This window comes from Arachis hypogaea, chromosome 10 (genome assembly GCF_003086295.3).
Source record: "Arachis hypogaea cultivar Tifrunner chromosome 10, arahy.Tifrunner.gnm2.J5K5, whole genome shotgun sequence".
Taxonomy (NCBI): Eukaryota; Viridiplantae; Streptophyta; class Magnoliopsida; order Fabales; family Fabaceae; genus Arachis; species Arachis hypogaea.
This window is the reverse complement of record NC_092045.1, coordinates 43,987,345-44,003,721: the sequence shown is the minus strand read 5'-3', so window position 1 is coordinate 44,003,721 and position 16,377 is coordinate 43,987,345. Positions and strand designations below refer to the sequence as shown.

The 16,377-nt window shown below is 39.5% G+C and overlaps 2 non-coding genes across 2 annotated transcripts; both read left to right on the top strand.

Annotated features, from left to right (window-relative positions):
- The first annotated feature begins 6,950 nt into the window (after nucleotides 1–6,950).
- Nucleotides 6,951–7,054, top strand: LOC112718720 (small nucleolar RNA R71). The gene has a single exon (XR_003161047.1). It is a non-coding gene; the product is annotated as a small nucleolar RNA R71 (small nucleolar RNA).
- Nucleotides 7,055–15,902: 8,848 nt separating this feature from the next.
- LOC112719559 (small nucleolar RNA R71) lies at nucleotides 15,903–16,010 on the top strand. The gene has a single exon (XR_003161858.1). It is a non-coding gene; the product is annotated as a small nucleolar RNA R71 (small nucleolar RNA).
- The last annotated feature ends 367 nt before the right edge of the window (nucleotides 16,011–16,377 follow it).

Genomic DNA, 16,377 nt, shown 5'->3' with positions numbered 1-16,377 from the left:
GCAAAACTCTGAAAAAGGCTGACAAAAGGACTGCTGATGCTGTTGGAATCTGACCTCCCTGCACTCGAAATGGAATTTCTGGAGCTACAGAACTCCAAATGGCGCGCTCTGAACGGCGTTGAAACGTCGACATCTAGAGCTTTCCAGCAATATATAATAATCTATACTTTATTCGGAAATTGACAACGTAACTTGGCGTTGAACGCCAAGTACATGCTGCTGTCCGGAGTTAAACGCCAGAAAAACGTCATGATCCGGAGTTGAACGCCCAAAACAAGTCATAACTTGGAGTTCAACTCCAAGAAAAGCCTCAGCTCATGGATAGATCAAGCTCAGCCCAAGCATACACCAAGTGGGCCCCGGAAGTGGATTCATGCATCAATTACTTACTCATGTAAACCCTAGTAGCTAGTCTAGTATAAATAGGATAAGTTACTATTGTATTAGACATCTTTTGACAGTTTAATCTCTTGACTGTTTAGCCTTTGATTATTCGGTCTCTTGATCACTCAAGGAGGCTGGCCATTCGGCCATGCCTGAACCTTTTACTTATGTATTTTCAACAGTGGAGTTTCTGCACACCATATATTAAGGGTGTGGAGCTCTGCTGTACCTCAAGTTTCAATACAATCACTATTACTTTTTATTCAATTCTCTTTTATTCTTATTCCAAGATATACGTTATACTTAACTTGATGAATGTGATGATCCGTGACACTCATCATCATTCTCATCTATGAACGCATATGACTGACAACCACTTCCGTTCTACCTTAGGCCGGGCGCATATCTCTTAGATTTCCCAACAGAATCTTCGTGGTATAAGCTAGATAGATGGCGGCATTCATGAGGATCCAAAAGGTCTAACCTTGTCTGTGGTATTCCGAGTAGGATTCCGATGTTGAATGACTGTGACGAGCTTCAAACTCCTGAAGGCTGGGCGTTAGTGACAAACGCAAAAGAATCAATGGATTCTTTTCCAACCTGATTGAGAACCGACAGATGATTAGCCGTGCTGTGACAGAGCATTTGGACCATTTTCACTGAGAGGATGGGATGTAGCCATCAACCAAGGGTGATGCCTCCAGACGATTAGCCATGCATTGACAGCGCATAGGACCATTTTCCCGAGAGGATTGAAAGTAGTCACCGATGATGGTGATGCCCTACATACAGCTTGCCATGGAAATGAGTAAGAATGATTGAAGGAAGAGTGAGTAGTGAAGTAGAGTTTCAAGAGGAGCACAGCATCTCCATACACCTATCTGAAATTCTCACTATTGAGTTACATAGGTATTTCTATCCCCTTTTATTTTCCAATTATTATTAATTTTTGAAAACCCATAAACCAATTTAATCTGCCTAACTGAGATTTACAAGGTGACCATAGCTTGCTTCATACCAACAATCTCTGTGGGATCGACCCTTACTCATGTAAGGTTTATTACTTGGACGACCCAGTACACTTGCTGGTTAGTTGAACGGAGTTGTGAATTCAACTGGTGCCATAATAATGATTTCATACAAGTACAAAAGAATATGGATCACAATTTCGTCCACCACGTATGGAGATGCTGTGCTCCTCTTGTATCTTTACATTCTTATTACATTCATCTAATCCTTCTTACTCCTTTCCATGGCAAGTTGTATGTAGGGCATTACCGTCATCAATGGCTACTTTTCATCCTCTCGGGAAAATGGTCCTATGCACTGTCACTGCATGGCTAATCGTCTGGAGGCATCACCCTTGTCGATGGCTACATCCCATCCTCTCAGTGAAAATGGTCCAAATGCTCTGTCACAGCACGGCTAATCATCTGTCGGTTCTCAATCAGGTTGGAATAGAATCCCTTGATTCTTTTGCGTCTGTCACTAACGCCCAGCCTTCAGGAGTTTGAAGCTCGTCACAGTCATTCAATTCTGGAATCCTACTCAGAATACCACAGACAAGGTTAGACTTTCTGGATTCCCATGAATGCCGCCATCTATCTAGTTTATACCACGAAGATTCTGTTGGAGAATCTAAGAGATATGCGCCCGGCCTAAGGTAGAATGGAAGTGGTTGTCAGTCACACACGTTCATAGGTGATAATGATGATGAGTGTCACGGATCATCACATTCATCAAGTTGAAGTGCAACGTATATCTTTTAATAAGAATAAAAGAGAATTGAATAGAAAGTAATGGTAATTGTATTGAAACTTGAGGTACAGCAGAGCTCCACACCCTTAATCTATGGTGTGCAGAAACTCCACCGTTGAAAATACATAAGTGAAAGGTTCAGGCATGGCCGAATGGCCAGCCCCCTAAAACGTGATCAATAGCCTCTTAAGATGAAGAATAAAACAAAACTGAGACCAAAGATGTCTAATACAATAGTAACTTATCCTATTTATACTAGACTAGCTACTAGGGTTTACATGAGTAAGTAATTGATGCATAAATCCACTTTCGGGGCCCACTTGGTGTATGTTTGGGCTGAGCTTGATCTATCCACGAGCTGAGGCTTCTCTTGGAGTTGAACGCCAAGTTATAACGTGTTTTGGGCGTTCAACTCCGGGTCATGACGTGTTTTTGGCGTTTAACTCTAGGCAGCAACATGTAATTGGCATTGAGCGCCAATATACGTCATAAATTCCCGAATAAAGTATGAACTATTATATATTGCTGGAAAGCTCTGGATGTCTACTTTCCAACGCCGTTGAGAGCGCACAATTTGTAGTTCTACAACTCCAGAAAATCCATTTCGAGTGTAGGGAGGTCAGATTCCAACAGCATCAGCAGTCCTTTGTCAGCCTCCTTATCAGAGTTTTGCTCAAGTCCCTCAATTTCAGCCAGAAATTACCTGAAATTACAGAAAAACACACAAACTCATAGTAAAGTCCAGAAATGTGAATTTAACATAAAAACTAATGAAAACATCCCTAAAAGTAGCTTGAACTTACTAAAAACTACCTAAAAACAATGCCAAAAAGCGTATAAATTATCCGCTCATCACAACACCAAACTTAAATTGTTGCTTGTCCCCAAGCAACTGAAAATCAATTAGGATAAAAAGAAGAGAATATACTGTAAATTCCAAAATATCAATGAATATTAATTCTAATTAGATGAGCGGGACTTGTAGCTTTTTGCTTCTGAACAGTTTTGGCATCCTACTTTTTCCTTTGAAGTTTAGAATGATTGGCTTCTCTAGGAACTTAGAATTTCGGATAGTGTTATTGACTTTCCTAGTTAAGTATGTTGATTCTTGAACATAGCTATTTATGAGTCTTGGCTGTGGCCCTAAGAACTTTGTTTTCCAGTATTACCACCGGATACATAAATGCCACAGACACATGACTGGGTGAACCTTTTCAGATTGTGACTTAGCTTTGCTAGAGTCCCCAGTTAGAGGTGTCCAGAGCTCTTAAGCACACTCTTTTTTCTTTGGATCATGACTTTAACCACTCAGTCTCAAGCTTTTCACTTGGACCTTCATGACACAACCACATGGTTAGGGACAACTTGATTTAGCCGCTTAGGCCTGGATTTTATTTCCTTGGGCCCTCCTATCCATTGATGCTCAAAGCCTTGGATCCTTTTTACCCTTGCCTTTTGGTTTTAAAGGCTATTGGCTTTTTTTGCTTGCTTTTTCTTTTTCTTTCTATTATTTTTTTCGCCATTTCTCTCTTTTTTTTTCGCAAGCTTTCTTTTTCGCTGCTTTTTCTTACTTCAAGAATCAATTTCATGATTTTTCAGATCATCAATAACATTTCTCTTTGTTCATCATTCTTTCAAGAGCTAACAATTTTAACATTCATAAACAACAAGATCAAAAAATATGCATTGTTTAAGCATTCATTTAGAAGACAAAAATTATTGTCACCACATCAATATAATTAAATTAATTTCAAGGATAAATTCGAAATTCATGTACTTCTTGTTCTTTCGAATTAAAACATTTTTTCATTTAAGAGAGGTGAAGGATTCATGGAATTATTCATAACTTACGACATAGTTACTAACTACTAATGATCATGAAGTAGAGACACAAAACACAGATAAACACAGCATAAAAACCGAAAAGCAGAAAGAAATAAGAACAAGGAATGAATCCACCTGAGTGAGGGTGGCGCCTTCTTGAAGGTCCAATGGTGCTTTTTGAGCTCCTTTATGTCTCTTCCTTGCTTCTGTTGCATGATCCCTAGTAATTTTGGTATTCCTATCCTTAGTTGCTCCCAATAATTGTGTGGAGGACAATTTATCCCCTGAGGTATCTCAGAGATCTCTTGATTTGCAGTCAAATGTTCTTCCACTGAGCTATAAACCCTTTACATGAGTCTTTCATCTCCCTTGACTCAGAGGTGGAAGCTTTTGTCTTCCCTTTTTTCTCTTATTCTTTTTTTTGGATGTCTCTGGCCTAAGGTGCCATTAATGGTTATGGAAAAGCAAAAAGCTATGCTTTTACCACACCAAACTTAGAAAATTGCTCGCCCTCGAGCAAGAGAAGAAAGAAAAGATGAAGAATAAGAAGAAGATATGGAGAAGATTGAGGGATGTGTGTATTCGGCTATAAGGGTGGGATTGGGTGGGAAAGAAAATTTGAATTTTAAAAGTAGGTGGGGTGTTTGGGGAAGAGTGGATAGATGTAGGTGGTGAATGAAAAAACAGAAGGGATGACCATGAATGGAGAGAGAGGGTGAGGTATATGGGGATCCTGTGGGGTTCACAGATCCTGAGATGATCCTGTGGGGTCCACAGATCCTGAGGTGTCAAGGATTTACATTTCTGCACCAATTAGGCATGTAAAATGCCTCTGCACACCATTCTGACATTTAAATGCCGAGATGATGCACACTCTGGGTGTTCAACGCCCATGTGCAGCATGTTTCTGGCGTTGAACGCCAGTTTCATGCTTGTTACTGGCGTTCAGCGCCAGCTTTCCTCAAGGCACATTCCTGGCGTTCAAACGCCAGGATGTTGCTTGTTTCTGGAGTTCAGCGCCAGATTCATGCTCTGTTCTGGCGTTGAACACCAGCCAGATGCTCCTCACTGGCGTTGAACGCCAGTCTGTCCTCCCTCCAGGGTGTGATTTTTCTTCTGCTGTTTTTGATTCTGTTTTTAATTTTTATATTTTTTTTGTGACTCCTCATGATCATGTACCTAATAAAACATAAAAAAATAATAAAATAAAAATTAGATAAATAAAATTGGGTTGCCTCCCAACAAGCGCTCTTTTAATGTCATTAGCTTGACAGTGGGCTCTCATGGAGCCTCACAGGTGATCATGTCAATGTTGTATAGTCCCAAGACCAAACTTAGAGTTTGGATAAGGGGTCTTAACACCAAACTTAGAGTTTGGTTGTGGCCTCCCAACACTAAACTTAGAGTTTGACTGTGGGGGCTCTTCTTGACTCTGAACTGAGAGAAGCTCTTCATGCTTACTCTCTTTTGTCACAAAGGGATGGCCATGTGCCTTAAACACAAGGTAGTCCCCATTTAATTGAAGGACTAATTCACCTCTGTTGACATCTATCACAGCTCCTGCTATAGCTAGGAAAGGTCTTCCAAGGATAATGCATTCATCCTCTTCCTTCCTAGTGTCTAAGATTATGAAATCAGCAGGGATGTAAAAGCCTTTTACCTTTACTAACACGTCCTCTACTATTCCATAAGCTTGTCTCAATGACTTGTCTGCCAATTGTAATGAGAACAAGGCAGGTTGTACCTCAATGATCCCCAGCTTCTCCATTACAGAGAGTGGCATAAGATTTATCCCTGACCCCAGATCACATAGAGCTTTTTCAAAGGTCATGGTGCCTATGGTACAAGGTATTAAGAACTTGCTAGGATCTTATCTCTTTTGAGGTAGAATTTGCTGAATCCAGGTATCTAGTTCATTAATGTGCAAGGGAGGTTCACTTTCTCAAGTCTCATTACCAAACAACTTGGCATTCAGCTTCATGATAGCTCCTAAATATTGAGCAACTTGCTCTCCAATCACATCTTCATCCTCTTCTGAGGAATAATAGTCTTCAGAGCTCATGAATGGCAGAAGGAGATTTAATGGAATCTCTATGGTCTTTATATGAGCCTCAGATTCCTTTGGATCCTTAATAGGAAACTCCTTCTTGCTTGAGGGACGTCCCAGGAGGTCTTCCTCACTAGGATTTTCGTCCTTCTCCTCCCTTGTACATTCGGCCATATTGATCACATCAATGGCCTTGCACTCTCCTTTTGGATTCTATTCTGTATTGCTTCGGAGAATACTAGGAGGAATTTCAATGACTTTCTTACTCAGCTGGCCCACTTTTGCCTCCAAATTTCTAATGGAGGACCTTGTTTCACTCATGAAACTTAAAGTGGCCTTTGACAGATCAGAGAGTAAATTTGCTAAATTAGAAGTGCTTTGTTCAGAATTCTCTGTCTGTTGCCGAGAAGATGATGGAAAAGGCTTGCTATTGCTCAGCCTATTGTGTCCACCATTGTTAAAGCCTTCTTGAGGCTTTTGTTGATCCTTCCATGAGAAATTTGGATGATTTCTCCATGATGAATTATAGGTGTTTCCATAAGGTTCACCCATGTAATTAACCTCTGCCATTGTAGGGTTCTCAGGATCATAAGCTTCTTCAGAAGCTGCCTCTTTAGTACTGTTGGATGCATTTTTCCATCCATTCAGACTTTGAGAGATCATGTTGACTTGCTGAGTCAACACTTTGTTCTGAGCCAATATGGCATTCAGAGCATCAATTTCAAGAACTCTCTTCCTTTGAGGCGTCCCATTATTAATGGAATTCCTCTCAGAAGTGTACATGAATTGGTTATTTGCAACCATGTCAATAAGCTCTTGAGCTTCTGCAGGTGTTTTCTTTAGGTGAATGGATCCACCTGCAAAATGGTCCAATGACATTTTCGAAAATTCAGATAGACCATAATAGAATATATATAATATGGTCCATTCTGAAAACATGTCAGATGGACACCTTTTGGTCAGCTGCTTGTTTCTTTCCCAAGCTTCATAGAGGGATTCACCATCTTTTTGTTTGAAGGTTTGAACATCCACTCTGAGCTTGCTCAACTTTTGAGGAGGAAAGAATTTATCCAAGAAAGCCGTGACCAGTTTATCCCAGGAGTCCAGGCTATCCTTAGGTTGTGAATCCAACCATATTCTAGCTCTGTCTCTTACAGCAAAAGGAAAAAGCATGAGCCTGTAGACTTCAGGATCTACTCCATTCATCTTAACAGTCTCACAAATCTGCAAGAACTCAGTTAAAAACTAGTAAGGATCTTCAGATGGAAGTCCATAAAACTTGCAGTTCTGTTGCATTAAAGCAACTAGCTGAGGTTTCAGCTCAAAGTTGTTTGTTCCTATGGCAGGAATGGAGATGCTTCTTCCATCAAATTTGGATGTGGACTTAGTAAAATCACCAAGCATCCTCCTTGCATTATTATTATTGGGTTCGGCTGCCATCTCCTTCTCTTGTTCGAAAATTTCTGAAAGGTTGCTTCTGGATTGTTGTAATTTAGCTTCTCTTAGTTTCCTCTTCAGAGTCCTTTCAGGTTATGGATCAGCTTCAACAAGAGTGTCTTTTTCCTTGTTCCTGCTCATATGAAAGAGAAGAAAACAAGAAAAGAAAGAGGAATCCTCTATGTCACAGTATAGAGATTCCTTTATGTTAGTAGAAGAAGAAAGGGGAGAAGAATGAAGAAGAGTGGGTTCGGATATTTAGATGGAGAGAGGTGAAGAGGAGTGTTAGTAAATAATTAATTAAACAGAAGAAGAGAAGAGGAAGAGAATTCGAAAATAATTTTTAAAAAGGGGTTAGTAGTTTTCGAAAATATAAGATATGATAGAATTAAAATTAAAACATGAAACAATTAGTTAATTAAAAAGAATTTTTGAAAAAGGGGTGAGATATTTTCGAAAATTAGAGAGGAAAGAGTAGTTAAGTGGTTTTGAAAAAGATAAGAAACAAACAAAAAGTTAATTAGTTAATTGAAAAAGATATTAAAATCAAATTTGAAAACATAAGAATATAAGAAGTTAGATAAGATATTTTGAAATCAACTTTTGAAAAAGATAAGATTTTGAAAAAAAGATAAGATAAATAGATAAGATAAAAAGATATGGTTGAAAAATATTTTAATTTTAAAATTAAAATTAATTACTTAACTAACAAGAAACTTAAAAAGATAGGATTCTAGATTTTAAAGATTGAACCTTTCTTAACAAGAAAGTAACAAACTTCAAATTTTTTTGAATCAATCACATTACTTGTTAGCTAATTTTCGAAAATATGATGTAAAGATAAGAAAAAGATTTTGAAAATATTTTGAAAAAGATTTTTGGAATTTTTTGAAAATAATAAAAATGAAAAAGATATGATTTTTGAAAAAGATTTTAAAAAGATAAGATTTTTAAAACTGAAATTTTGACTTGACTTGTAAGAAATAACTAATTTTAAAAATTTTTGACCAAGTCAACCCAAAATTTCAAAAATTTGGAGAGAAAAAAGGAAAAGATATTTTTTTATTTTTGAATTTATGATGATGAGAGAGAAAAACATAAAAATGATCCAAAACATGAAAATTTTGGATCAAAACACATTATGCATGCAAGAACACTATGAATGTCAAGATGAACACCAAGAACACTTTGAAGATCATGATGAACATCAAGAACATATTTTTGAAAAATTTTTAATGCAAAGAAAACATGCAAGACACCAAACTTAGAAATCTTTAATGCATGGACTCTAACAAACGAAAAATGCATAGGAAAAACAAGAAGACTTGTCAAGAACAACTTGAAGATCATGAAGAACACTATGAATGCATGGAATTTTCGAAAATAATGCAAGAAAATTTTTTAAAGCATGCAATTGACACCAAACTTAAAAATTGACTAAAGACTCAAACAAGAAACTCAAAATATTTTTGGTCTTTTTATGATTTTATGATTTTTTTGTATTTTCTTTTATTTTTTTTTTGAAAATGTTCTTTAGAAAAATGAAAATAATAAAAAAATATTTTTGAAAGATTTTTGAAAACTTTTTTGAAAAGAAAATTACCTAATCCGAGCAACAAGATTAACCTTCAGTTGTCCAGACTCGAACAATCCCCGGCAACGGCGCCAAAAACTTGGTGGACGAAATTGTGATCCTCTTAAAGTTGGTCTCTTTGTACTTGTATGAAATTTAAATATTGGCTCTATCAAAAATACACCAAAGAGATCATGGTATGATGAATTGGGATCTGAATAATCCCGGGTAATGGCACGTGTGATCACAACCCCGTTCAACTAACCAACAAGTGCACTGGGTCGTCCAAGTAATAAACCTTACGTGAGTAAGGGTCGATCCCACAGAGATTGTTGGTATGAAGCAAGCTATGGTCACCTTGTAAATATCAGTTAGGCAGATTAAATGGTTATAGATTTCGAAAATAGTTAATAAACATAAAATAAAATAGGATAGAAATACTTATGTAAATCAATAGTGGGAATTTCAGATAGGCGTATGGAGATGCTGTGCTCCTCTTGTATCTCTACATTCTTTTACATTCATCCAATCCTTCTTACTCCTTTCCATGGCAACCTGTATGTAGGGCATCACCGTCGTCAATGGCTACTTTTCATCCTCTCGGGAAAATGGTCCTATGCGCTGTCACTGCATGGCTAATCGTCTGGAGGCATCACCCTTGTCGATGGCTACATCCTGGTGCACGAAATTGTGATCAATACTTTTCACAACTCAATTAATCCCCGGTGATGAACCCAAAAACTTGGTGTTCAATACCATGGCATAAACATAACTTCGCACAACTAACCAGCAAGTGTACTGGGTCGTCCAAGTAATAAACCTTACGCGAGTAAGGGTCGATCCCACAGAGATTGTTGGTATGAAGCAAGCTATGGTCACCTTGTAAATCTTAGTCAGGCAAACTCAAATGGTTATGAATGATGAATAAAACATAAAGATAAAGATAGAGATACTTATGTAATTCATTGGTGGGAATTTCAGATAAGCGTATGAAGATGCTTGGTCCCTTCCGTCTCTCTGCTTTCCTACTGTCTTCATCCAATCCTTCTTACTCCTTTCCATGGCAAGCTGTATGCAAGGGTTTCACCGTTGTCAGTGGCTACCTCCCATCCTCTCAGTGGAAATGTTCAACGCACCCTGTCACGGCACGGCTATCCATCTGTCGGTTCTCAATCAGGCCGGAATAGAATCCAGTGATTCTTTTGCGTCTGTCACTAACGCCCCGCCTTCAGGAGTTTGAAGCTCGTCACAGTCATTCAATCATTGAATCCTACTCAGAATACCACAGACAAGGTTTAGACCTTCCGGATTCTCTTGAATGCCGCCATCAGTTCTAGCTTATACCACGAAGATTCCGGTTAAAGAATCCAAGAGATATCCACCCAATCTAAGGTAGAACGGAGGTGGTTGTCAGGCACGCGTTCATAGGTGAGAATGATGATGAGTGTCACGGATCATCACATTCATCAAGTTGAAGAACAAGTGATATCTTAGAACAAGAACAAGCGGAATTGAATAGAAGAACAGTAGTAATTGCATTAATACTCGAGGTACAGCAGAGCTTCACACCTTAATCTATGGTGTGTAGAAACTCCACCGTTGAAAATACATAAGAACAAGGTCTAGGCATGGCCGAATGGCCAGCCTCCCAATGATCAAAAGATCTAAAGATCAAAAGATTCCAAAGATCAGAAGATGAAAATGCAATAGTAAAAGGTCCTATATATAGAAAACTAGTAGCCTAGGGTTTACAGAGATGAGTAAATGACATAAAAATCCACTTCCGGGCCCACTTGGTGTGTGCTTGGGCTGAGCATTGAAGCATTTTCGTGTAGAGACTCTTCTTGGAGTTAAACACCAGCTTTTATGCCAGTTTGGGCGTTTAACTCCCATCCTTGTGCCAGTTCCGGCGTTTAACGCTGGGAATTCTGATAGTGACTTTGAACGCTGGTTTGGGCCATCAAATCTTGAGCAAAGTCCAGGAAAGCCCAGGAAGTCTTCTTTCCAACGCCGTTGAGAGCGTGCCAATTGGGCTTCTGTAGCTCCAGAAAATCCACCTCGAGTGCAGGGAGGTCAGAATCCAACAGCATCTGCAGTCCTTTTCAGTCTCTGAATCAGATTTTTGCTCAGGTCCCTCAATTTAAGCCAGAAAATACCTGAAATCACAGAAAAACACACAAACTCATAGTAAAGTCCAGAAAAGTGATTTTTAACTAAAAACTAATAAAAATATACTAAAAACTAACTAGATCATACTAAAAACATACTAAAAACAATGCCAAAAAGCGTACAAATTATCCGCTCATCACAACACCAAAGTTAAATTGTTGCTTGTCCCCAAGCAACTGAAAATCAAATAAGATAAAAAGAAGAGAATATACAATGAATTCCAAAAACATCTATGAAGATCAGTATTAATTAGATGAGCGGGGCTTTTTAGCTTTTTGCCTCTGAATAGTTTCGGCATCTCACTCTATCCTTTGAAATTCAGAATGATTGGCTTCTTTAGGAACTCAGAATCCAGATAGTGTCATTGATTCTCCTAGTTAAGTATGATGATTCTTGAACACAACTACTTATTGAGTCTTGGTCGTGGCCCAAAGCACTCTGTCTTCCAGTATTACCATCGGATACATACATGCCACAGACACATAATTGGGTGAACCTTTTCAGATTGTGACTCAGCTTTGCTAGAGTCCCCAATTAGAGGTGTCCAGGGTTCTTAAGCACACTCTTTTTGCCTTGGATCACAACTTTATTTTTTTCTTTTTCTTTCTTTTTCTTTCTTTTTCTCTTTCTTTTTCTTTCTCTCTCCCTTTTTTTTCGAATTTTTTTTTGTATTCGCTGCTTTTTCTTGCTTCAAGAATCATTTTTATGATTTTTCAGATCCTCAGTAACATGTCTCCTTTTTCATCATTCTTTCAAGAGCCAACATTCATGAACCACAAATTCAAGATACATATGCACTGTTTAAGCATACATTCAGAAAACAAAAGTATTGCCACCACATTAAAATAATTAAACTGTTATAAAATTCAAAATTCATGCAATTCTTCTCTTTTTCAATTAAGAACATTTTTCATTCAAGAGAGGTGATGGATTCATAGGACATTCATAACTTTAAGGCATAGACACTAAGACACTAATGATCACAAGACACAAACATAGATAAACATAAGCACTAAAATTCAAAAAATAGAAAAATAAAGAACAAGGAAATTAAAGAACGGGTCCACCTTAGTGATGGCGGCTTGTTCTTCCTCTTGAAGATCCTATGGAGTGCTTGAGCTCCTCAATGTCTCTTCCTTGTCTTTGTTGCTCCTCTATCATGATTCTTTGATCTTCTCTAATTTCATGTAGGAGAATGGAATGTTCTTGGTGCTCCACCCTTAGTTGTCCCATGTTGTAACTCAATTCTCCTGGGGAGGTGTTTAATTGCTCCCAATAGTTTTGTGGAGGAAAGTGCATCCCTTGAGGCATCTCAGGGATTTGATGAGAGGGGTCTCTTGTTTGCTCTATCCTCTTCTTAGTGATGGGCTTGTCCTCATCAATGGGGATGTCTCCCTCTATGTCAACTCCAACTGAATAACAGAGGTGACAAATGAGATGAGGAAAGGCTAACCTTGCCAAGGTAGAGGACTTGTCCGCCACCTTATAAAGTTCTTGAGCTATAACCTCATGAACTTCTACTTCTTCTCCAATCATGATGCTTTGGATCATGATGGCCCGGTCTATAGTAACTTCGGACCGGTTGCTAGTGGGAATGATTGAGCGTTGAATAAATTCCAACCATCCTCTAGCCACGGGCTTGAGGTCATGCCTTCTCAATTAAACCGGCTTTCCTCTTGAATCTCTCTTCCATTGGGCGCCCTCTTCACAGATGTCTATGAGGACTTGGTCCAACCTTTGATCAAAGTTGACCCTTCTAGTGTAAGGATGTTCATCTCCTTGCATCATGGGCAAGTTGAATGCCAACCTTACATTTTCCGGACTAAAATCCAAGTATTTCCCCCGAACCATAGTAAGCCAATTCTTTGGATCCGGGTTCACACTTTGGTCATGGTTCTTGGTGATCCATGCATTGGCATAGAACTCTTGAACCATTAAGATTCCGACTTATTGAATGGGGTTGGTAAGAACTTCCCAACCTCTTCTTCGGATCTCATGTCGGATCTCCGGATATTCACTCTTTTTGAGTTTGAAAGGGACCTCGGGGATCACCTTCTTCAAGGCCACAACTTCATAGAAGTGGTCTTGATGCACCCTTGAGATGAATCTTTCCATCTCCCATGACTCGGAGGTGGAAGCTTTTGCTTTCCCTTTCCTCTTTCTAGAGGTTTCTCCGGCCTTGGATGCCATAAATGGTTATGGAAAAACAAAAAGCAATGCTTTTACCACACCAAACTTAAAAGGTTTGCTCGTCCTCGAGCAAAAGAAGAAAGAAGAGAGTAGAAGAAGAAGAAATGAAGGAGATGGAGGAGGCTTTGTGGTTCGGCCAAAGGGGGAGAAAGAGTGTTTATGTTGTGTGAAAATGAAGGAGTGAAGATGGGTTTATATAGGGGTGGGGGAGGGTTATGGTTTGGTTATGGGAGGGTGGGTTTGGGAGGGAAAGTGGTTTAAATTTGAATGGTGGGGTAGGTGGGGTTTTATGAAGGATGGATGTGAGTGGTGAAGAGAAATATGGGATTTTATAGGTGAAGGGTTTTTGGGGAAGAGGTGTTGAGGTGATTGGTGAATGGGTGAAGAAGAGAGAGAGTGGTGGGGTAGGTGGGGATCCTGTGGGGTCCACAGATCCTGAGGTGTCAAGGAAAAGTCATCCCTGTACCAAGTGGCGAGCAAAATTGCTCTTTGTGCCAATTCTGGCGTTAAACGCCGGGCTGGTGCCCCTTTCTGGCGTTTAACGCCAACTTCTTGCCCTTTTCTGGCGTTTAATGCCAGTCTGGTGCCCCTTTATGGCGTTAAACGCCCAGAATGGTGCCAGACTGGGCGTTAAACGCCCATCTGCTAGCCTTACTGGCGTTTAAACGCTAGCAGGTTCTTCCTCCAGGGTGTGCTATTTTTCTTTCTATTTTTCTTTCTGCTTTTGCTTTTTCAATTGATTTTGTGACTTCTCATGATCATCAACCTACAGAAAATATAAAATAACAAAGAAAATAGATAAAATATAACATTGGGTTGCCTCATGGAGCCTCACAGATGCTCAGAGCAATGTTGGAACCTCCCAACACCAAACTTAGAGTTTGAATGTGGGGGTTCAACACCAAACTTAGAAGTTGGTTGTGGCCTCCCAACACCAAACTTAGAGTTTGACTGTGGGGGCTCTGTTTGGCTCTGTTTTGAGAGAAGCTCATCATGCTTCCTCTCCGTGGTGACAGAGGGATATCCTTGAGCCTTTAACACAAAGGATTCTTCATTCACTTGAATGATCAATTCTCCTCTATCAACATTAATCACAGCCTTTGCTGTGGCTAGGAAGGGTCTGCCAAGGATGATGGATTCATCCATGCACTTCCCAGTCTCTAGGACTATGAAATCAGCAGGGATGTAATGGTCTTCAACTTTTACCAGAACATCCTCTACAAGTCCATAAGCTTGTTTTCTTGAGTTGTCTGCCATCTCTAGTGAGATTTTTGCAGCTTGCACCTCAAAGATCCCTAGCTTCTCCATTACAGAGAGAGGCATGAGGTTTACACTTGACCCTAGGTCACACAAGGCCTTCTTGAAGGTCATGGAGCCTATGGTACAAGGTATTGAAAACTTCCCGGGATCCTGTCTCTTTTGAGGTAATTTGTTCCTAGACAAGTCATCTAGTTCTTTGGTGAGCAAAGGGGGTTCATCCTCCCAAGTCTCATTTCCAAACAACTTGTCATTTAGCTTCATGATTGCTCCAAGGTATTTAGCAACTTGCTCTTCAGTGACATACTCATCCTCTTCAGAGGAAGAATACTCATCAGAGCTCATGAATGGCAGAAGTAAGTCCAATGGAATCTCTATGGTCTCATTTTGAGCCTCAGATTCCCATGGTTCCTCATTGGGGAACTCATTGGAGGCTAGTGGACGTCCATTGAGGTTTTCCTCAGTGGCGTTCACTGCCTCTTCCTCCTCTCCAAATTCGGCCATGTTGATGGCTTTGCACTCTCCTTTTGTATTTTCTTCTGTATTGCTTGGAAGAGTACTAGGAGGGAGTTCAGTAATTTTCTTGCTCAGCTGTCCCACTTGTGCCTCCAAATTTCTAATGGAGGACCTTGTTTCAGTCATGAAACTTTGAATGGTTTTGATTAGATCAGAGACCATGGTTGCTATGTCAGAGGTGTTCTGCTTAAAACTCTCTGTCTGTTGCTGAGAAGATGATGGAAAAGGCTTGCCACTACTAAACCTATTTCTTCCACCATTGTTATTGTTGAAACCTTGTTGAGGTCTCTGTTGATCCTACCATGAAAGATTTGGATGATTTCTCCATGAAGGATTATAGGTGTTTCCATAGGGTTCTCCCATGTAATTCACCTCTTCCATTGAAGGGTTCTCAGGATCATAAGCTTCTTCTTCAGATGAAGCTTCCTTAGTACTTCTTGGTGCATTTTGCATTCCAGACAGACTTTGAGAAATCATATTGACTTGCTGAGTCAATATCTTGTTCTGAGCCAATATGGCATTCAGAGTGTCAATCTCAAGAACTCCTTTCTTCTGATTTGTCCCATTGTTCACAGGATTCCTTTCAGAAGTGTACATGAATTGGTTATTTGCAACCATTTCAATGAGCTCTTGAGCTTCTGTAGGCGTCTTCTTCAGATGAAGAGATCCTCCAGCAGAGCTATCCAAAGACATCTTGGACAGTTCAGACAGACCATCATAGAAAATACCTATGATGCTCCATTCAGAAAGCATATCAGAGGGACACTTTCTGATCAATTATTTGTATCTTTCCCAAGCTTCATAGAGGGATTCTCCTTCCTTCTGTCTGAAGGTTTGGACTTCCACTCTAAGCTTACTCAATTTTTGAGGTGGAAAAAACTTTACCAAGAAGGCATTGACTAGCTTTTCCCAAGAGTTCAGGCTTTCTTTAGGTTGTGAGTCCAACCATGTCCTAGCTTTGTCTCTTACAGCAAAAGGGAATAGCATAAGTCTGTAGACCTCAGGGTCAACCCCATTGGTCTTGACAGTGTCACAGATTTGCAAGAATTCAGCTAAAAACAGATGAGTATCTTCCAATGGAAGTCCATGGAACTTGCAATTCTGTTGCCTTAGAGAAACTAATTGAGGCTTAAGCTCAAAGTTGTTTGCTCCAATGGCAGGGATAGAGATGCTTCTCCCATAGAAGTCGGGAGTAGGTGCAGTAAAGTCACCCAGCACCTTC